This window comes from Diuraphis noxia, unplaced genomic scaffold, assembly GCF_037042655.1.
Source record: "Diuraphis noxia isolate RWA-SAM2 unplaced genomic scaffold, SU_Dnox_SAM2 contig0003, whole genome shotgun sequence".
Lineage (NCBI taxonomy): Eukaryota > Metazoa > Arthropoda > Insecta > Hemiptera > Aphididae > Diuraphis > Diuraphis noxia.
The window spans coordinates 11,487,697-11,513,829 of NW_028301713.1; the positions used below are offsets into that span (position 1 = coordinate 11,487,697).

General features: G+C 30.2%; 1 long non-coding RNA gene across 1 annotated transcript in view; it reads left to right on the top strand.

The window, feature by feature from the left end:
- Positions 1-19,641, top strand: part of LOC149056729 (uncharacterized) — a 40,776-nt gene extending 21,135 nt beyond the window's left edge. Inside the window, exons 4-6 of the long non-coding RNA XR_016191221.1 lie at positions 18,601-18,847; positions 19,263-19,403; positions 19,483-19,641. This is a non-coding gene — a long non-coding RNA (uncharacterized LOC149056729). The remainder of the gene's footprint in view (positions 1-18,600; positions 18,848-19,262; positions 19,404-19,482) is intronic.
- Positions 19,642-26,133: the final 6,492 nt, after the last annotated feature.

A 26,133-nucleotide genomic window follows, 5' to 3' on the forward strand; every position in this document is an offset into this window, starting at 1 on the left:
GTGAGATTTCGATATGTTTTTGGTCAGAACTGCATATGTCTTGCTCATCTATATCCTCGCCGTTGGGTGCACGCGCGTTGTGTTGTCGTCATCGTTACGATTTTACGAGATGTACGCGAGTACACGTTTATTATTATTTTTTCCCCTCCCGTTTTTAATAGGACGTACACGGGAAATAAATCAGTTATGGGCAATGAGTTTCGGGAATAGTTCCAGAAACCATCGAAACCGTGACCGGACAAACGGGCTGGTCTTAAAATAAAGGACGGCGGAATATACGTATAGAGCCGTGGTATGGTGTTGTTAAAAAAATATCCGCAGTTATATTTATATAATATTTGATATTTATGTATATCACGAAATACAACGTTTACCTATGTACATTGTATATTATTGTATATATATTTTACACACAAGTGTATCGCACAGACTATAACATATACAATACAAGTACACATATGTGTTTGTGTGGACTTAATAGAGAGGACTGGGAACGATTTTATTTATTTTTTATTTTTTCCTCGTCTGTTATTTCTAAACAAATATCAACCGTGACAATAACCGATCGTTTCTCATTAACAACATACGTCGTCGCGACTCCTTTATGGCGGTGCCAAAAATCAAGACACTCTCTTTACAGACGATTTTAATATTTCTTTACGTCCGATTCCGTCACCACTCGTCCGCCCTCTTTCCACTCCTTTGCGGACGGTGTATCCGCCTTATACGTCATTGTATGTGATGATGACGATAATAATGATACTACTACTACTACTACTAATAATAATAATAGATGTTAAGATTATTTCACGCATTCACTCTATCTATGTCTCATAGATTTGTTTCATCGGGATTGTTTTTCTCTCATCTCCTCTGGCGGGCGTCGCGATCACGCATAACTTATTACCATGCTTTATTTTTTAGTTTTCGATTTAATATATTATTATTATGATCAGTCTGCGATGGTCTTCTGGGACGTAAAATGCAAACAGTGACACTGCAGCGACCGATTTGTACGCGTCAGTTGACGATACACTGCGCAGCGTGGGTGGCTGCTCAATCCAAATCCACTGTCGCTTCGGTCAGATAAAAATACATGCCACCGATGGTGACGGATAATTGCAAGTCCAGACGCTTTTCATTTAAACATAATTGGTTCCCAACGGGTGTCGGGTAATCGTACAAATAACAATTTTAATGTCGCTTCAAACGAGCTCATGTATTTGTAAAAAAAACGAATTCGTTAAAAAAATAAAACGCGATCAGATCGATTTTTAGGTTATCAGAATCTATTTTCTTCATCATTCAAATTTCTTTTTAGTTTTGTTTTAAATAAATTTCATGTTGTCAATATAAAAATATTTTTAAAAAAAACTTGGAAACAAAATCACTGTCGTCGACATTGAAAAAAAACTTGCATGTGTAACTATTACAATTATTACAATTTGTAGTGACGACTAAACCCACGTGACTTATCATCTATGTATTATGTAATATAAAATCGTGTATTATAATATATTTTTTATTGTTCAATACTACAATTGTCACTACACGACTAAACCGCTTCTTATTATCGGTATGCAAACGTGTGCAGTCAAAAAAATTATAATGTTATCCGACTTGACCGAATGTACGACTTTATGCATATAGAGGCGTATTTCATAAAACTAAAATAGTGTACGTTCATCTATTTGGTTGGGTTTACTATTTATTTAAATTACATGTTCTGGTCAGGTATTAAAAAAAACAAAGTGCAATTCTCTTATTTTTCACCGAAACGTGGGATAGTCATTAAATACATATTATACGTGTTTCATATTCTTTTAAATGTATATATATATTTACGCCCAGGCCCAGCCTATTATATTATATAATAAAAGGTGTTTAAATATCAATAAAATAACAACTATAATATTATGTTTCCAAATATTTATTAGGTACAACTTGAATTAAATTACCCGTCATGAAACTATTTACGTTGCAATGTTAAAACTTCATAAAATATTCAAATGCAATAACGAAACTGTATACGTTACATATATTATAATAAACGTCTATAAAACCATAAATCGTACAGAAAATTTTAGTTTACGCATGGGTAATATAATATTATAAAATAATGTAGCATAAAATGTGTATTTGTAAGTATAAATCTATATCGTCATTACCGTACACATACAGTTGAAATATATTATTGCATTTATAACATGAAATAATATATAAATATATTGCATTTTATAATAATATGAACTTAAGTATTTCAAGTGTATTGTCTGTATCATTTTGAAACAATATTATACGTTAAAATAGATGGATAAATATTAATATTTATCATTGTGCTCTCGTATACCTAATATTGTTAAACGAATGATATCTTGAAAAATATTATTTGAACATAAAATGTATACTTCATAAGTATTATGATCTGTGTTGTTTGATTATAATTTTTAATTCAAGTCATAAACATTGACTAATTTTTTCGTATGTTTATTATAATGTGGCACACGATTTTAACCAGATGGCTCTATATAGTATAAACACATATCCAGTTGAAATATATTACTATTAAACAGAAATATTGTAGACAACAATTTTGTTTGAAAATTAAAATACAGTATCTTACAAATCTCTGACGACATAAATTGAACGCATGTCCGACAAAAACGTGATTGTTTTATTATTTATTATACGAACGTAGATTCTTCGGTTTCGGTCTTAATAAGTTTTCTTGAATTTCTTAGCGCCGGCCAAAGGTCCTTCAATCATACGTTTAATCATATATAATTTATTTCAAGACATAATTGGCACATATTTTAACGTATAATATATTGTATTACCGGTCTTGGCAACACCGGTGAAGTACCGCTAATGACAAGAAAAATTGTGGGTCTCCTTTGATCTTCCTTAAATCCGTCGTCTTCTGGTTTTTTGTATTTGTTTTTTGTTTTTGTTTTTTTTTTTTATCTTCTAGATGTTAATATTTAGATTAAAAAACACACACGAACCGTTGGATTCTGCCATGAATAATCGTTTGTCTAGGGAAATAATATATAATTACGAAAATCGCCGATGTCTATTTCGGTATCGGTACACGGTCTAGTGGTCGTGCACAAAGACCTCTGTGACGATATATTATATAGATGCGTATAAAATACATCACTCGTGTAGAATATTATGTTATAATAATAATAATAATAATAATGTGTGCATGTGTTGTTGTAGTTCACAGTGGAGCGCTCACGTGTGGTTTACGTTCGATTCCTATAGGACTAAAAAGAGCGTGTACTTGCAGTCGTATGGAGTAATAATAATAATAATATAAATATTATAATAAAATAAAACGGAGCATTTTAAATATAACAATAAATCTGGTTGGAATATTACTATAATATTATGCGTTATATTGTTACCATCATCATAAACAATGATGTGCGTGTTTGTATTTGATCGTCCGTTCCGCACGTCTAATGTCAATACGAAATATATACCTAATACCATTATAATAATATTATATTGTTTAAAGTGGCGCATTGCGAAACGGTCATAGAATATAATATTAATATAGGTGTCATAATATTATTATTATATCGTGCAAAGAAGACGTCGTCGTCAGTGATCTATATATATTACGAAATTCTCCTCTTCGTGGCAGAGGGTATAGACATGAAATAATCGGCGCGTATCAACGGTAAAATAAGTCGACTGAGAACAATATCCAAGTACGTCATTTTATTTGTTTTACCCGTCCATTGAGTTTATACGTTGAACCGTGTTAAGAAAAAAAAAAAAAAACAAATGGAGAAAAAATGCATGCAACACGCGAACGGTATTACCATTACAAAAAACATTTTACAGATAACGTGATTTCGATGAAAACAATATATAATAAAATAATAGGCGTAACTCATATTTAGGTAATATAATAATATCATATACAATATAATAAGATAATATATTATAATATATATGATATTACAATTTTGTTTTCTATTATTATTATTTTTATTGAACTCACAATGGTACATGCACAGTATACCTACGTCGTAATTGCAGTTTTTCCGACTCCAATAAAATCGTATATTAGAGCTCCTACACACATCCGTAATATGGTACACCTAATATATATACATTGTATAATATACCTGGCTTACTATATACGTGTATATACATTTTTATAATATGCAATATTCGCTGCAACGGCCGGAATAGCAATAAAATAAATTATGTTTTTTTTTTAACTTATTCAATTTATTATTGTTTTGTTAATTGTATTCGGTTTATTTTATTCGGAAAAAAATTTATTGTCTTAGTATTTAAACTTGATCTTGTAATATATTGTGTTTTCACTAAGGTAAATTAAAAAATGTATATGTAGGAATATATTATAATAATAGTATAAACTGAATAATATACAAATCAGAAATACTTTTTAACTAAATATGATTCTTAAAGTTTAAAACTTTAATGCAAATATCATGTCAATTTTTACTATACATTTTTAATTGCTTAAATAGATTAAATAAAACATTTCAAAACTGTTACAAAAAGAAGCATCTAGTTTTGTAGCACAAATGATATTATATACAATAATATTATTGTATAGAATTGAAATATAATTTCATTTATATTCTGTTGTGTATAAAATATTCTTTAAGAATACCCCGCCACCCATTGCTTTGTATGGGACGCCTTAAGTAATAATTTGTTAATAAAATATTTTATCTAAATAAGTTTTAATTCAGCGTCCTCTGGAGTTCAAAGGAATTAAAAGTTTGTTCGGGTATTTCCATTTGGTATAGGTATGATCGCTAATTTATGTGTGCGAAAAAGTCCATGTAATATTATGATATTATATATAGGAACGTAAAGACAAGTGTTCACGTCATATACAGCATTGTGTGCGTAGAATTTCAAAACGGCTACAATGTTGAGTGCTGGTAAAATGAGAGTGTTCCGGACGAAAATCTGAAAAACTATCACTCGGGAGACGCTAAACAAAGGGTGTCTTAACGGCGGAGAAATGTGAAACTGATGAGATCAGATTTAAAAATATCGGTTTACAAGCAAGCGACTGGAACGACGAATCATTACCACCGAGGATAACGTACAAATTAAAAGAACACAAATATATATATATTATTTTATTCATTCAATACGGTGTTTTTATACGCAGTGAGATTCATTTGGATTCGATAAAGTGTGAAGAAAAGACAAAGAAAAGATTATCCTGCAGTTTATTTTCGAGAAAACAGTCGTTTTGTTATCTTGTTATTATTATTATTTTTTTTTTTTTTTAATTTCGACGTAATACGAGTATTTTTGCCAATAAAACTGTTGTGTGGAATAAACAACATAACAAATCTAAAATTAAATCATGTTCGTGAATAATTCGTTTGATTTGTGAATAACCGCAGTGACAACACATTAAACGTGCGTAATTTATTTATTTTATACGAATGTAAGAAATAAAAATATAGACATAATTTTGAAATATTGTTTTGTACTCGTTATTTATCGTTTACGACATTGCAGAGAATGTGGTTATTAACTCAATATTATAATTAACTTGATTTAAGATTTATACTCAATATTGGCATCCATATTCTATTGTATTTATAAAATATATTAGCGTAGCTATAAGATTGATAAAATTCAAATTTATTATTTGCTTTTAACGTGTATAATATAGTATTTTAGACGAAATAATATTAACTAGACTAAGAATAGGCCATACTCACTACACACACGGCTACCTAATGAACCGAGAAGAACAAACAGAATGCGCATCATGTGGAGTCCCGGCCCTAACAATCAACACACATTTTTGTCGAATGCAGACAAACTGAAGCCGTCAGAAATAGGCATAACATCCCAGAACATCTATACGGATCACTAGGCCCGAACATAGAAACCATCACAAATACTCTAAGTTTCATCAAAGATATACAAATCGAAAATTTATTGTAAAAAATTAACCTTAATATGTAATGTAGGTACTAACAAAATCACTGTAATGACTAATCTTATATCATTGTTAAATGTTAATAATTGTCAAACGTCAGCCAGTGGCCTTCGCTGCCGAGGCTTATTCTAATAAAAAAAATAATATATATATAGTATTTTAGTTGTGCGTTAAGAAAAAATCAGTTATGATAATATTTAAATTAGGTCGCCGACAAAAATCTAACCAATAATTTTGTGTTGTGAATGAATTCAACAAATTCAACGAATTTATTGTTCAGATTATAATTTATTATATTGTATTTGGTACTTAAATTGTTTAATTCTAATATTTTGATCCTGTAAAATCAACAAAAGGTAACTTCATTACTTTAAAATTGATTTTATTTAATTAATGTTTGTGATCAACCACGGTATTTTTTTCTGCAAACAAATTTACACACAGATTTTTGACGGCGATGATTAATTGATGATACATTTTCCAATGAATTTTCTAATCCACGATCGAGCTGTAATATATTATTATTATTATTTTTTTTTTTTATTAAAGAAATAACCCTCGGCAACTTGGCCATTGGGATAAGATACATTTTTTATAATATATTATTATTTCACTTTATAGAGAGGTCGGACATAAATCTTGATATGGAACGTGGTATGAAACTATATAAGACACAGGTATACAACGCGCCTTTTCAACTCCATATAATTAATCAAGAATTTCCGTACTAATTCCAAATATGTTTTTACTTTACAATTGCAGGGCACGTAAAATGAATTTTTACAAAGACGCTGAAAAATGTGTACAATATAATAAAATTATACATTTACGTGGTAAGTATAATAATTATAGGCTATATAGTAAATTTATTATAATATACATACACACACATATAATACTAATTGAAAATTAATTGAGATTCGCTAATTCGCACAACAATTGTTTTGCTGTGGAATATTAATAGTTCAATTAATCTATTTAATATATTATATAGTATTTTTGAGTAAACGTCACTGAAAATCACACAAATTGGAACTCAATTACAGTTTTATAGTTTCCTGTTACGGCTTAGTGATGCAAATTTTTTTAAGACTTAAAATAGTATACAGCATGACTGGCATACAATTGAGTAAAGACCAATAAGATTATATATTATCCTCTAAGTTTAAATCTTATCGCTTATCATTCCATACGTCTTAAATGTATTTTTTTTTTATATTTGTTCTTACAAATACGATTTGATAGCGAATTCTCTAACCAATTATATTATTATCGCCTTCGTTAGTCATACTTGTCTTATGCTTTTATTGTGTAAAACTATTTACAATATATTATATCTGTATAGTGTTACAATTGAAAACCAATTTGAAAAAAAAGTGGAATTAAATTGTTTTGTTTTGTATTCTGAACATCAGATATTTGAATTGAAACCGTGTAGATTGTCGTTGAACATTAATTCCATAACAAGAAGCGGCTGAAAAAAAATGCAATTATGGTGTTTATCAAAAAACATGTAAGAACCGGTTCTACTACTATAATATGTTTTTAGTTGGTTTGAAGATGACTAATAACCAAATTGCAAAGGTGGTTGCGTACGGCTGTCAAATATTATTACTTATTATTATCATTATTATTATTAATAGAATGTGATGATAAATTAAGAATAACGAATCCAAGACAGTGGTGTACCTGAATTGCCTATCCTGAACGCCGGCTGATCAAACATTTGATATTGTAGTGTATTATATAGAGAAGACAATCATCACACTACTAATTTGACAACGTACATTACTTCTCCCCCCCCCCTTCCTAAGGAAAAATAGATTTTCCGAGAAATCTATCAGAGCAGGAATTATAAATAACTGCTCAGAAATTCACAGGAATTGAATAATTTATTGTTGGCAAAAATTTAAAAATTAATAATTTGTGAGGGAGTTGAGGGGAGGGATAATGTTAGTAATTTTAAATACTTTACGTTGATGTAATTGCATATCCCAATAAAATAGAAATATAATAATAATAGTATTATTATATAATTATAATAGAAAATATTCTATCAACTTATTTTTTTTTTCTTTATTTATATATACACAATCTGCTCCTAAAAGGTACAATAAGAGTATTTCTATAAGTTAAATTAGTAACATGAGAATTTGATAAAAGAAATCAACTTATTTAAAAAATAAATTATCGCAATGGTTACTACTCGAATTTAGGATTATTATATATAACGATAAAATTAACATGTATGTTTTATGATACCATTTTTCGAAACCGGGTAAAAGTGTTTACTTGGCATCGTATAAAAATAAAAATAATATACCAATGAAAACGTCGTTTACACAATATTGTATTAATAATATCGGAGCGCTTTGTATTTATATATTGTTGTAGTAATAAGTAATATAGTATATAATTAGGTATAGGTAACATAATATATCAGGAATAGTATTATGTAGATATTTATAATTCCGTTAGTGAAAATAAACGTTTAATAACCGATTGTGCTTTACTAGATAATAATATTTTAAAATAACATGGAATTTTCTCCTTTTTGTTTTTGTTTGTTTACATTTCCACGCATTCCTTTTTTATATGTATAAATAGCGTATGTCTATTATACGCGTGTAGCTCCGCAAGTGACTCGTGTTTATTCATAGTTTTGCAAACGCAATAGACATGACGCGCCGCCGTCTCGTTCTTAAAATGTAAATATATTTATATATAAATTATATATATCCACCCAACTACAGAGCTTCTGTACTTCTCGGCAAACGGTAAAACCAACAAAAAACTTTGTGCGTACCACAGTATTTATGTTGATTTACCATAAAATACATACGATGTTTGCAACACGAAGTTCTTTCTCCGAATCTCGCCAATTTATGTGCCCGCGTTTATGGGTTTAACGATTTATCGTCTTCATACACATTTAATGATGTAATCATTGCACGCAAAACATAAATACATAACATTAACCTATTATGTACTATATTTTATACATTTGTGTATTACTTTCTACGGTCCAGTTTACCAGTAGCTAGTGCGATTATAATAACCATTGAAATTCGTCCTGAGATATTATCTTTCTATTACTTATAATATCTATAAGACTTTTCAATATATTATTGTATTAAGAAGTTATAAGATGATTAGATGAACTTATATAATATTGTCTAGTTTGCTTATTTTGGATTTGTCCCATAAAAAAAAACAAATAATAATCAGGTTTTTTCACATAAATATAATCAAACAATGCTTTACATTACTAAGCTTTTCAAATTAATGATTTAAGCATAAAAATGACCTAGATGGATATTATTTCAGACAGACAATTTTATTGTAAAATTTAAAAATTAATTTCATTCTTTGGTTTTATAAATGCATGTCATAATTATTTGTATAATAGTATGTATAACAGTAATAAAATTTCCTTAAACGGAAAGTTAATGATGAAAACTTCGAAAGCTACTTATTGTATTGATAAATTGTTTTAAATTTATAGTTATTTGAGACATGCGAAAGAGGTATAGCAGCCAGTATTGCCTGATTGCCAATCGTTAGAAACTGTAATTCCATTTAATTGGTTAGGACCCTATTCTTTCTTTCTAATTAAATAACGTTTATTTAGATACGAATTTATAAAAAATTAGGTTATTATATTATTATTATTATTCAAAAAATATTATTGAGAGATAATCATATCCTATCACAGTTTTGTTCTTCTGTTATTTTAGGAACATTAAAAAATGTATTGTAACGGACACTCGCTAATTATTAGTGACTCTATTAGTGACTAATAGGTAGTGGAAGAAAGAATAACTCAAACTCTCGATCAGAGACTTAATCAAGTGAACAGACATTATCATTAGCCTTTACCTGACAACACGTCTAGACTACCAATATCTAATAAAGAGAAAAAATACTCCTATAATATGCATACCTACTTCAGTGGTATTCCTCGGTGGTCAAAAATATCTTATATGAATGTAGAACGCACCAGAATTATTATTGGAGATGAACGAATCGGTAATCTCCAACCAACACCTTTCTGAAACTCAAAAGTGTCTTCAGACAGAACCAAGCGACATCATCAAACTACTTGCATTCTTATCGGTAAATAATATAAATATAATAAGATTATTTAATATACCCGCTTAATATAATTGAATATTTTTGTCCTATCTAATATCTTACATAATACAACAAATATGACTTGATCTTAATCGTATCAAAAACCCATAATATGACGACGTCCAATGGGCCTAAACGACGCCGCGGATTTAATTTCTAATAAATAGTAATAATATTTCGATAACGCGTTGTAGTGGTGCCTACAACGGCGCCCTAAGTCAGGTATCTTATAATATATATACGACGCTTATGTATCATATTATCATACCAGTATTGTGTATATGAGTGAACAAACACGCAGCAGACACACGCGGCTACGCACGAGTGAGGTTCGCGCGGTGCCATAAATCGTCCAATTTGTCGGTTACACCGCGCCGCAGTGCGGATAACGTGTTTCGTTCACATATATTATACGTATTATATAGGTAGGTATATACATTATTTTGTCGCGGTCGCCGTATATAATGGTATTATAATAACGCGTTTTTAATAAACGCCCGCGACAAAACTGTGAGACAGGGTGAGGAGGAGCGAGCGAGTGAGAGTGAGAGAGAGGTATCGCCCGGCTGTGTTTTTTTTTTCCATTTGCAGCCCGGGTCTTCGACGAGAGCGAGCGGGGAAACCGGTGGAAAGACGCCGGGCGCGTGCTCGAACCTCACACGAAGACTTACAATACGCACACGTTTCGTGTTCGTATTATTATTATTATTATATAATATTCACTTTGGCCACATAGCAACCAGCTTAACCTATGCGCACTATCGGATTCCGAGTGTATAATTTATCGGCTAATTTGCCCGTCACAACGACCGCATAAACCGTAAATCGTCCTCGCGTCCTCCGGTTTTTATTTGCTGAACGCGAAATCGATGGATTTATGGCCCGTGTTCTCGTTTCACATTCAACGTTCGGTTTCTCGTATATTATAATAATAATAATATATAATGTGCGCTTTAAAAATATGTCCTCTCTGTTGCCCTCGGACGTCTCCGGACCTCCGACGCGCATAATATTATTATATATTTTACGCCATAGTTGATATTATGTAGCACTTTTTTTCAAATATAATATATTACATTATTGCGGCTGTTCGTCCGTACGTCTTCTCGCCTGCCTGCACCACAGTCGGTCGACGTCTTATATTACGTCCGTTTTTTTTTTTTACCACAACATCTTACAATCGAAAAATATTCGGTATAGACACACGACTGTCATGTGAATATGGATCGATCAGCGTCAGTATTAGCGTTGTATAATATGATGTGAAGATTAGTTATAAGGACTTTAATAGATATTAAAGGAATGTAGGTAGGGATATATATATATATATATATACGTTGCAAGAGTGTAATGTTCCATCGAACACTTCGACTTTTTAGAACATATGCACTGATGTACTGCAGTCGCAATCCTATTACAACAATGATTGTTTTAAAATCGAATCGTATTGAAGTGTCTGGACTAATATTTCTTTTTGCAATATTTGATTTCACAAATGATAGGTTATCATTTTTTGACAAAGTTATATTTATTATCGTTAAACGCTTCGAAGTCTTACTTTATTTACGACAACATTTATAATTTCATATTATTCTCAAGTAGAATATATTTTTTTTAAATGTTTATGTACACACATTTTCAACAGTTAATTTATTTGCTGAAACTATAATAATAACCTAGGTATTTATAGTTTTGAAGGAGTGATTACCCTATACGTTTTCCGAGTTTTCTCTGTGCCACTTCACTATTTCCATATGAAATTTAAATACCTTAACTCAATTACCAACTCGTTTGAATTCAATTTTTATTCATAAAATTTCTCAGGAAACTACTTAGATTTAAATTTAGAATACACGCCGTCGTTCAAAATAGTTAAAAAATTATTAATGGTAACAAATATAATCCTTTTTTAAAACAATTATGTGTTTTAGTGAACTTAAATAATGCGAATAAAAATATTTTTGTAAACGTTAATTCTAATATCGATAATCATTGTTTATTGTAAAAAGAACCACCTATTTTAACAAAGTGTCAAGTGATGTTAGAAAAAATCTCAAAACCGTTTTGAACATTATCAAATAGAGTCGTCCGTTCTGTTCAAATATATTATAATAAACATTATATTATATCGACTCAAAATAAATAACTAGTATTTTCAGATCGATTAAAATTTAAATCAATTGATTGCTGTTATTATATTAATGTATCACGAATCATGAATATGTATTCCAGTTTTTAATATTTCCAAGGTTTTGATTTCAATTTTCGGTCGTGTATAAGTACATGTACATAGAATTTAAAAATATTGCACCTATCATTGGAATTTGGTAGCAAAAGGCGTCAGCAGTTTTATTATTGCGCACTTTTATCTTGAATTCGGATGACTGTTATTTTCGAAGCTTGCAAAAATTGCAAAAAAAAAAAAAATCCCTATAGTAAAATCTTCAATGAAATTTGAACTTTAAATGTATATTTTATTCAGATGTTATTTAACCATGAAATCGATTCGCAGATAAACGTAATGATGAATCAAATTGACAATAGTCACAATGGTTTATTATAAAAATTGTGTAGAATACTATGTCGTACCTGTAGTCGACCGGGAATAATTTTAAAAAAACATGTCTTTGACAAATAATTTAACTGAGAATTGATTTTAGACAGTCAAATAGTTCACTCATTTGCAAACGTATCGTTTTAAGTAGAATTAGGAACACTCTTCGTGTCTGAAGGTTGTTCTTATCGACGGCGACGAGTACGTCTATGTTGCGTATTATTCTAATAATAATAATATGATAATACGAGTATCACGATAATACGAATAATGTTTATAAATGAATTATACGTATACATATAATACGGCCAACCCGAATAAAAGTCATCGATGTGCACGTTTTATTGTCGGTGTTTTCGTCGTGCTGCGCCATTTGAGGGGGTCGTGTATATAATATTATATTCATATATACAATGTTATAAAAATCGTTCGGCATTTATGACGTCATTAAAATAAGGTTAAAAGCTTGTAACGAGTAAACCATAAACGACGTTTAGTTTATCGTTTGCATGACTGACGGGGCCACCAGCATATTTTTACTATTATTTTTACAACCTTAAACGAAAAATCGCGGTTCGTATTAAAAAATAATAACAATAAATTTCTCGGTATCGGGAGGACTGTAGGTACAGCAATATAATACCCAAACATGTATAATAATAATAACATTAACAACCCGAACACTGCTCGCACAATACATAACAATACGATGACCGTAGGCCGTCGTGCATATAATATAGGTAGATTCCTACGCTAAATATGCATCGAAAGCAATAATAATAATAATAATAATAATAATAATATAGAAACGACAAAAAAAAAAAAAATTAAAAATAACTCTGTTTTTCAATAATAACAGTTCACCCTCCATATATATTTGAATATCATACGCACCGCATTAAACTCGCATACCATAATATATACCATCGTGTATTCGTATACGCCGCGCGTGTCATCGTGTATTATACGTATTGATGACATATTCCAACTAACGGTCCTTTAATTTACATACATGAACGGTGTACGTGAATTCGTGCGTGCGTGTGCATGTATGTTTTTGTTGGTACCTGATATGTTGGAGTTTTTTTTTTGTTTTTGTTGAGCAGAGGTATCCGTCACGAATATTTGCGCAATGGCCGAACGAAACAAAACGGTGTTTGTGGCTGTAGCGGCTGCAGTGTGATGGAGGTGGTGGTGGTGGTGGCGGTGAAGAACGATTGCCCAGGGTTTGCGGATAGCGGCGATAGATAGGAGGGAAGTGCACCGGGGCGGTGAACGGCAGGAAAATTGAAAAAATCCCTTTCCGCAGAGGACATTTGACTCCTGAACGTAGAGTCGAGCAAAGTTCAACCACAATATATACCGGTAAACATAAATCATTCGGGCTTAACGTCAGATTTCGGATTACCGAAATGAAACGATTTATAAATGTGATGTATATAATATATAATATTATATATATATACGCGGAGGTTATGCATTATATTTCCTTTTTTCGTCCTCCTCCAGCGGGTCTCTTTAAATAATAATAATAACAACACACATACATTCATACACACACTGTACGATACAGCTTGGTAACTGGATAAAAAATAACCAAAAACACACACACACATTATACATACCTATATATATATATATATATAATGAAATGTTTGCGCATTGATTCGGTCGGGTTTGACCCCAAACTGTGTATGGTGATTTGACTATATAGAAACACTTTTTTATCGTGTATATAAAAAACACATAAATAACAAGTGCGGTCGTACACCGATACGCGACTTGGTGAACGACAAGACAACAAATTATTTTGGATACTTTGGTTGTGAATATCACAGTTCACCAATATTTAGTCAATTTTTTACCATCGGTTAACACTCATTAAATCGAAATTCAATACAATTTTGATGATCATGTTGGTGTCAATTTTGGCAAAAAAAAAATGTCTGCTATGAACTGTTTTTCAAAATCGTTCTAGTGGTCAAGATTAAGTCGTATAGTACTCGTATGTGTATAACATTTTTCTATCATAATATTATTGTTTCGTACATTTTCGATCAGATTCAAGCGTTAAAAAATCCCTATAAATTTTGTTTGATTACATTTTTAGAATATATGTTGTGTACGAAAAATGTAATAGTCTATATCCCGCTTATATAAATTTAACATCTCACACCTATGATTTCTAGGTAACTGAGAATTGATGTAAATATTAGAAACGTAATGTTTATACGATTATGAACATATATTAGGCATTAAATTATTCATTTAATCGGCATATATCGTATGTTCGTATTTTATGTTTTAATAATATCTATCGACCATTGCACATATTTTCACCTGAGCTTTTTCAGTTTTCAAATTCAAAAAATTACGTTTAAAAAAGATTTAAAAATAATACTTTCACTATAAAAAATCAATTCATCAATCATTAATGATTTTCAATTATTTTTTGATTATTATATTATTCTATTATAGTTAGTCACCGGTTGATAAATATTTAGTTATAGTTATATTATGCCATGCCGCATAAAATGTGTTGTAATAATTTAGAACATTTTCAAAAGTGAAACATTTTTAATTGTATTTCTTTATTTATCACATTATTTGTGTAATGACACAATTTGTATTCGACACCAGTATATACATATTATAATACCGAAATAGTGAATTATTTACTAGATACATATTAAGGTCACTCCATATGATTTCATTTAAATATTCAAAAGTTTGTGTTTTCGCCAAACATAAAGTACTACAGTTTTATGCTGTATTTTAGGTGATTCAGGACCCTAATTACTAAATAAAACCTATTGGATTAAAATGTCCAAAAACACTGAATATACATCCAACGTAGTACCAAGGCATCTGAAATCCCTAGGTATCAAGTTTTGAGTTAATCAAATTGTTTCACTTAAACACATTCTTCATCTCCTTAAATTCCAAAAAGTTTAATTTAACGTGGAATAAAATGGTATACCTAATTTGAAATGTCCTTATTTGATAGTCATTCATATCATATTATACGTGTATTAAAATTTGTTGAATACAAAATGAAGGTTTGACGTGATATATGTACCTATTGCATTTGATTCTGATTTTATTTCTGTGGAACAAATTTAATTTAAATAAAAAATGTACCTACTCAATCGTTTCATAGTAATAATAAATCGAAGAGAAAGTTATAATTTTTTAGCATTGAAATTACATATAATTTAAGTACTAATACATGAGTTATAATTTTTCGATCAGAAATATTTTCTTTTATAGCTGCGGGCTGCGCTAATATTTTCAGTTTTATATTCAGATGATCTGCGAGAGGAAAATCATATCGGTTTTGCAATATTTCTGTGTGTTTTTTTTTTCTATTCGTAAAATACATTATGGGGGCTGTTAAGTGGTATTAAAAACGATCAAGATTGGAAATTATAATTGCTATTACCTACTTCTCTGAAAGAGTATGATTTTGTTCAGTGACTTAAAAAATGAATATTATTGCTTTTGCAAAGATGTTGAAATGTACGTGATATACGGTCGCTTAACGTTTTTTTTAATAAAACTATTACACATCGGGGTTTTTCGCGGGAAAAAATCGATTGGCTCACAAAATCCATGAATTGCGTAATTAGTGTAAAATAAAGTGTTATAAATAAATATAGTTTTATCGTGGAAATTATGAATAAATACATTACCCATTTATAGTTATATATCACGTTTAATATATGAAGTGGATGCTGGCCTTATTATTCATTGTTGTCAACTCAAAGCACCTGCCAGTCGGTATTTACTTATTTTTTCCTTTAAGTATATTATAAACACCTTTCGTCAAACTTTGAAATTGTTGTTTTCTTCCACCATACGCTGGAGTATACACACGAACATTATGCGTAAAATAGACATATGGAGCGATAGGGTGTGTAGAGCGATCTGATGTTCGCTGGACCTACTCACTCGATTAATTTTGTCGTTAAATTCTTAACGAGGTTTGCCCGCCGATTTCAGAGAATATTTTAACCGTTTTAGTACTTATAGTGTTATGTTATACAATATTATTATGACGTATTCCCTTGGCGGGATTGAAACGATATAATCATAATAATAATATAGGTAGTTTATATTAGTATGTATAATATATGACCATATCGGTAGGTGCCTACATTTATAATATATTATACGCGTATGCGGAAACTTTAATAGTTCCGCACGCAATATTGCTTTTTTTACCACCCACACACCGATTTTTTTCCCCTACTATATACAGCGTATATGGTGAGTGAGCGCATAAAAAGACACTGTACGGATGCAATTCTGTTTTTTACAATCTTATTCTGTGGTTCATTATAATGTCGATAAATATTATGATACGCGCGTGTTGCTGCAGTGCCACCGCTGCGATATCGATTTTTTTTTCTGTTTATGTCTGTCCGTGCCTGTCCTCTGTCCCACTCGTTTTCCTCGTGTGCACATCCTTTTCGACGACCGTCTATCGTCGATAGTTTACGACGACAATAAAATAATGAAGTGCGGACGTTAGATCGTAGCACGTAAATCATAATGCCTAATATTATAACACGATAACCCGCGAGGGCGACTTCCATGGTATGCTGCGTATACGCGAAGACACGCAGCAGTCGACGTTTTTATGCGTTCGGTCGTGGTAGAACATTAATATGAATATTATAATCTTCCTACCTACTCACTACCTGATATTGTAAATACCGACTTGGCCATGTATCGATTGTGGTAATAGAAAAATTCCTTAGCAGCTGTAGTCAATAATCACTTTATAAATAATTTAATTTGTAACATATTGTATAATGTATATAAATATATAACATATTTGTACCTGTTTAGTTGTCTTTTTTTTTCGAGAAACAAACTTTTTAAGATAATATTATAAAGATACTAAAACCACAGACTGTACTTAAATTCGTATGTATAGTGACTTTTTTAAATGCCAAGTATATGAGTAATATTATCAACGTTTTGTATTTGTATTTCGTTTGCTAAAATGCATGTGATTTATAATTATTTCAAGACATGAATCGAATAAAGATTATTAGTGCGTAATTATCCAATCATAGTTTTTAATTTTGTTTTTGTTAATAATTATTCGAGCTTGAATTTGTTCACCTCTTACTTTTAAACGATTACAACTGTAGCTATATATTAATTACAGTTAATGACTACTTTTGACATTACGCATTTATAATATATATTATGTTGTTTCCTTGCAAATAAACAATTGGTTCTAAATGTTCCGTATACTCATTAATCGTAAATTGTACATAGGTTCGAGTAATCGAGTTTAATAAAATTATGCACGTGTGCATTATAATATTATATAGGTACCTACCTATCTACTGTAAAAAAAAAAAATATATCAAAGTGATACGTACGCAACAAACGTAAATGTTTCCTATAGTGCGAACTTATAGGGAACTCAAACATATAATCCGACCGTAATTTATACACATATAGGTATATACCGTACTACACGACATACAGTGTAAACAACTTAGCATTCTCGTAAATTATAAGACATAAAATATAATATTAAATATACTCGTGGAATGATTTTTATTTTATTTTTTGTGCACAGGCCCTGTAAATGTCGTCGTAAATAAATATGTATTTACTTTGCATACTTGCAACTTACATAGTTACAGCGATACTGCACACATTATGTATGTATTATTGTTGTACAAGTACGACACTGTACACATATTATTATATTATATTTTTTCCACGCGCAAACTGTATTGAAAATTTACACCATATTATTACGGGAACCAATGTGTAAAATAATAACAATTATGGTTCCTGTAATTAGTTACGTCACGAATATCTGAGCGGTTAATAACTGTGAATTAAATGTCTGATAGTCAATGGCAATGGAAAAAAGAAACTAGTTTTACCACACCAATTCATTACATATTTTGTATAATAGGTACATGATACATACATACACTCTGCTGCTGCTGTTAATGATAATGATGATTTGATGGTGGTGATGACGAATGACGATGATGATGTGGTCGATGATTATGTACAAGTCTATAATCCTTGAAAATCTGAATGACATGTCGTCCATAACCGTTTCAAATAATGGCCACTACAGAGTTGATTTGATAAACGTTTGTGGAGAGTTTAACACCGCTTTATGACGATCGTTTAAGATTCCAACCCGTCCGCAGGTACATAATATAGAACATGCATGGTACATAGTAGTATAATATATATAATGAATATCGTTCGCACGATGAGTCTGGGCTGAGAACTGTTCTAACTTTTGTATCCCATGTACCTATAATCTCGATCTCACGTGGTGCCGAACAACATTATATTTGCAAGCTATTTTTTTATTCGTCCTGAAAACACTTAAATTATGACATAGCATCACACACCGGCCGTAGCGTATACGAGTAAAATATATTAAAATTCTAAAAAAATAATCATTTGAAACATTGTCAATGGATAACCCTTACACTCCTGAACTTATCGTATCTTTATTTTATATTATATATTACTGTCTTATATTTTCTTTTTTTCGTGTTGGTCTTCAACGTCCCTTCTCGATAAGCAGCGATTTCTATCACGTTGTTTGTGCAGATTTCAGTTGTCACCATAAAGTCTTCATTTCTACACTTCGTCGATAAAAGTGGACATACAAACACAAATTATCTGCTGCTCAGTTCTCACCACATTTGAGTTCCTTCCGTTCTTTGATATCGTATGTATTTTATAAAAACTGTAAGTAGGTATTTAAAAAAAAGTTGAAGTAAAGTTCAATATCTTTATATAATATAATTATGTTTATACTCTCAACCAGAAATCAAGATACAAGAGACCCCGTCATCGAAATTTAGATCGAGTGAATATGGATTTGTAAAATTTGGTGATATGATGACAGAATTAAAATATGCTGATCGATTTACAAAGAAAATTATTGATAGATGTGGCAAAAGGACTTCGTGCCTGTAATGAAAAAAAAAACTTTAGACGTAATGTATGTTTGTACGATAATTTTATGTTCATAGAACATTTTTAAATACTTACACAGTTTTCAGTAAATAATAAGTTTATATAATATATATATAAGTAAATAAATCAACGATTAGGAAACAGGAATAGGTATTCATATAATTTTATACATAAACGTATTCATGAATTCAAAGTTCGTAGGAAATCATAAAAATATTATAATTCAGTCGGTACCGAATCATAGACTCTTATGGAATTCGGCCATCCTGTTATAGCATTAGACGATTATATTATTATAATTATTATTTCACACATTATATAATACTTTATACATACATACGTAACGTTTATATTCTGCTATTAATTTAATACAAAGTTTCTTCGTAAATTCAAATCGAATAGTCTCCGGTGCTGTTTATTCAGATAGTATATTATTATTTATTATTATAATATACGCATTATAGAGTCCGTTTTGAACATTTGTACTATTTCACATCGTATATCTATAATAATACATTATTATTCAGCGTTTTTGCGTTCAAATCATTTGTTCGTTAAGTGTTTTGGATCATAATTGTATAATGATACACGTTCGCGGGTAATACGTTTTTTTCACCTGATAAACGATCGCAATTGACGATTGATTATAATTTTTATTTTATTTTTTCGCAAAATGTTGTATACAGTCTCATATTATCGAGAAAAATAATATTATCGTCGATAGAGCGATACCCTGCAGTGTCGTTCAGACTGGGCTGAAGAGAAATTTTTTGTTCTCTTAGAATTTTTGAACGCTTATACCTATTTCCCAGCAGATTTTTAATATTTATTGACGAAGAATTTAAAACTTAATAATAAAAAATATATCATAAGCTTAGTAGGTAGGTAAATTTTTCTTAGTGAAGCTCGAGTCGACTTTTCTCATATTATACAATAATTATGAATGCCAACTATAACAATTTAGAAAGTTAACTTTTTAAAATTTTTTTTTATTGTTTCTAATATTAAAAATTAAAATAGAATAAATCGATACAGACTGTACAAAAACCGTTCATAATAATGCGCTTGTATTAAATCTACGTTACGATTTTCTTCTACGATAAATTACATAGTACATACATAATATTCATGCAATGTTCATATCCGACACTCTCATAACATATAATACATAATCACCTACCACCGCTATGGGTCTCGGTAGTCACAGTAATAAACAGATACCCAGTATCTATACATACACAATACACATACAATATTATTACATACATGATACATAAGTGTTATTATGTAGCGACATTTACATTATAGGCCCCATTGTCTAAACGCCGCACTATAAAAACACATATTATTACTATTATTGTTGTTAGGTCTCTCTTCCTTATCTTCACTTCTCAATTTGTCCGCCGCCGACAAAGTTATCGTCCGAATCGGAAGGTAATTTCAAATACACACATTATGCACGTGTGACTCGCGTTCTCCCGCAGTCACATCATATATAGTATCACAATAATAATAATAATAATAATAATAATAACAATAATATATTATATGCGTTTACACGTAATATAATGTGTACACATAAATACGGTATGCACATAAATATAATAATTATATGGTGGTTGGCATAGTATTTTTTTTTTTTTAATTTTTTTTGTTTCACGTTTTGATGCTCTATTCCCGCTTATATATTATATTATTCTAGGTATACACGGTGTGGTGGCAGCGCGGAGAGTCTACCTCCCCCCACGGCTATTCATCCAGTGCCCCCGTCAAACACGTCAAAAATTTATGTGACCGACCTTATTAGTAAATCCGTGTTTCACAACATAATTATTATACGGTGTACATGATATACACACATGCCGGCGTTTCGTTATTATTTTTTAATAATAAATTATTATTATTACGTGTGGCTACGGATGAAAACATCTCACGTCCGAATCTCTGGGGACGACGGCGGCGGCGGAGGAGTCGCCTTTTAAATTATGTCCACCGTCCTTTTCGTGCATTATTTATACACGTTCGATTTTTATCTCAGCAACCGGTGCGCCTCCGCCGCCGCACCACGCCAGGCCACGCCATCGTATTGGATTTCAGTAAAAACATTTAAAAAATATATTATAATAAAATAAACAAATAAATACAAAGGTGGAAAATTATTGCTATGACGTTATTATTATTTCCATCCACCAGACTATTATTATTATTGCCTACATGATATTATTATATTATGTGCAGCTCCTCGACATCATCTCGAAAACGCCGAGGCGACCGATCGCCTCTCCTCCTCGTCTCGACACAATACTAAATAAGGTGTCGCCGCCGAAATCCTCGTTCGGGCCACATATAGGTATATACATGTAATGCACAATAAAATATTCTAGCATAATATATTATATAGGCGTATAATATAATGGTCATGTACATGTGCAACAGTATAGTATTATATTATATTTTCCATTTTTCACGTCCATAAATCGTTTTTGCACTTACACTTTCTGTCAATTTATTATTATTACTATAATTATTATTACGAAACTACGAATTGCTACGATATGATAGATGTTATAATAATAAAGTACACCTAAATGTATATTGTTATACGTTCGGCATCAGAAAAGTAACAACATTAACGCCAAAAATTAGGTTATTTTATAGACGGTTAGGGGTTTATAATTTAGTATATTACCTATATAGCCACTTATATACCTACGCAATCATACGGTTTGCATGGGTAAACTATAAAACTTAATAGTTTCAGTGGTTAAAGTCCTAGGCCTTTCGTCGTTAAAAAATCACTATCAAAAATCAAATCTAAACAATAAAATAAGAACCTGGATATTTTTTATTTTTTAGCACATTTTATAATAATCCTATAAACCTACATTTCGAAACGAATACCTACTTATAATATACATTCCAATTAAGTATTAAATATTGAACCTATTTTTTTACTAAATTATGTTTAGTGAATATTATAATATTTTGTGATATCTTCTTTTATTATGTAACTATGTTTTAATTATACTTATAAGATATATATAATATAGGATCATTTCATATTGTATATTGTCATAAATTGCTACAATTGTTTCAGCTAAAGCTAGAATAACCAATCAATATACTCATATTATATCATATTAGTATAAACAATAAAAATAATACAAATGTAATAAAAGTATAAAATGTCATGTTACACAAATATTATGGTTTACATAATTCATACAATTAATAATTATACCTAAGAACGGATAGTAAAATTATTTCTTTGCGAGGACTACATTTAAATGACGAAAGAGGAAAGCTCAAACGTCTATTGCTGGTTTAACTTAAATTACACATTATTAGGTACGACGATGGTCGTTAATCTGATAGTCTGAAGCCCAAAGTTTATATATTATTATCATCCCTATTTACAATACTATTATAAATTATATTATGCTTTAATATTGTATCTATGCGTTTTATAATATAAGATGTATCAATCAACAATTGATTAGATGAATATTATATAACTATAAATTTAATCTCCCAATATTACACAGCTTTACTTTATCTAAAATTCAAACTTCTTTTAAATTTCCATTCACCTCTCGTGGTCTCGTTGCATAATTGTTTATCGTTCCATTTAAAAATTTTTCTACTTTAAATTTCCTCATTATGCATATAGTAAATTTTCAGTGAATAAAATAAATTTTTATCACTCTGTGATAATTATATCCATCATATTATAAAAACATACTACTTTTAGAATAAACCTATGAAATCGTGAATTTTTATAGTAATCTTGCATAATTGTAATTTATATAAATAGTTCTGATTTAAATTTAATTTAGCAACACTTTTAAAAAATTGCTCAGGTGTTATGTGATGTAATATAATATTATTAATCTATGAATTTTGTTCAGAAATTTCCAGGATTCAAAACCAATAATTACTTTTATGATAAATTTAACATAACATATAAAACACATAACGCATGGAAATTAAAAGACATATTTTCAGGTTGGAAATATAATTCAGCTGAGTACGTCTATACTATAAACAATGTATGTATTCAATACACTTAAATTTATAAACATTTTTTGAAATCTCATTGGTTGTTACAGATGTAGCCGTTAAAGTCAATGAGGCAAGCCAATTTACTGTTCGATTATACGTGCGAATCCCCTATGAATACTTTGAATAAGAACCAATGCTTTTGATGTTTAAAAATGTATAACCGAAAAGGAACGAAACCCATTATATCCATCGCTAACTATTACGGTTGAGCTGTTCGGTAAGTACGAATGATGTACATTACCATCAGCTTTCACATAAAAACTACGGATCTGATGAAAAATAAATTTTCTGATGAAAAAAAGCCATTCGTTATTATATTATTATAATTATATTATATTATATTCGTTAAAATATTGTGGATAAATCCACGTGTTATTACTTAATTTTATATTACACCATTAAGATTAAAGTAATATACAATTTTATATGTATTCGTTGCTATGTAGGTACTTATAGCATAGAACTGTTTTGTCTGTGATTGAGTGCTAAGATACACAATTCCAGAGCCTTTTACTAAAACAGTAATATTTTAAAATTACATATTTTTTGGCCGATAAAAGAAATATGCTTCAAAAGTGACACGCAATTTTAGGTATCGTTATTAGCATAATATTTAGATGTAAGATATCGAAAAAATCATAATTCTGTATTTATATTCTTTTGAATAATGTTATTTTTGAAAAGCTGAATTCATCGTTTTAGACTTGATATAATTTATATTTTGATACAACAATATTTTTCATATCATTAAATTATTTTTAATATAAACTATAAAAAATATAACTTAACTAGGTATTTAAGTATAATTTTTTTTATTAATTCAGTGGTGATTGGGTTTAGTACATTTGGCCACATAACGGATCCTCTACAGTCTATGCAAACCTAAGCCGCCACTTGACTGTAAAGTATAATATTAAATTTATAGAAACTACTAGAAAGTAATTGTTCTACCGTCCGAATCGTTCTCGAACTCGTTCGACATAACGTATTATTATTGCACTTCTGCAGATATTCCAATATATTTATTTATACGGTCGTAATAATAATAGCCTTGGGTATAATATCGAAGAATGCCATCCACCGGGACATAAAAATATTTACCGTTTCGGAAATTTTTTATTATTATTATTATTAAATTATAGAGAACAATAGGGTCGTCGTCGGGCGATATAATATAGTCGTAGTAGTAGTCGTATCGAATGGAGACGCTCGCGCGATATGCAAATACGGTCGAGGGTTTTTACGATGTCAATAAAACGGGACCCGAAAACCGTACGCCTACGCTCACACACACACACACACACACACACACACACACACACACACACACGCACACACACACACACACACACACTCACATATAATATTATATACATTATACATCTGATATTACTGATACGCGTTGTATTAAAATATCTGATATATATGTTCTCCGGTATTTATTATTGTCATCATTATTATCGCTGTTTTATATTATAAAATAATAATATATTAAAACCGTTTACAAGCAGCGAGGCGCCCCTGAGTCGTCGGCAGCCCTTTTCGGTCGCGCGTGTAGTAATATTGGTTCGCCGCCACCGAACGCGTTTTACATTCCGTCAAATACCATTGACGACTACTGATATTATTATTATTATTATTATTATTATTATATTATTATTATTATCCGTTGTACAATGTCATGTCATACAGGGTTCGATTCCAAAAGCTGCGTAGTGTGAGTCCGACATTCTTCGTTGTCGTATTTTTACGCTTTACATATTAATATTTCCATAGAATGTAATGTATTACTTATATATAATGTTGTCGTTCTGCAAACCTGTCTTGCACGCGTCCCTCGAATTGTATTCTACATATATATATAACGCACTCTAAATCGCATTTATATAGTCAATACGAATTACGTTTATGTGTAGGTAAAATCTCAAAGGAATCGAAAATGGAATCACAAAAAAAAATGTTTAATTTACAATATTCCAATCATCGATGTCATTCATTCTATAGCAAATATTAGGTATATTCTATTCATCGTAGGTATACTTAAACAACTGATTATCGAATAATATTGTGAAAATTTCGGTAGTTAAAACAATAATTGGAGTTATAATTTATCGATTTATACCTCATAGTTCAAATATTTATAATTTATAGAAAAATATATTGATTTCATGATACGTAATTCATCATTTTTCATCGATTTTTTTATGATGCCACATAATCGTAAACTTACTTATAAATAGGTATTATAAACAGTAGAAAAATCCTTAAATAATTTTACAATAGTAAGTAATGGATAAAAAATCTATGTCCATAACTCTGGCACAAAGGAAGCGCGTGTAGAGCTTATAACTAATCATATGTAGTAGAATTAAGAAAGAACCGTTGTCATCCAAATCGACAAATAAATAAGTGCAACATCTTTGTGATCGAATAATAA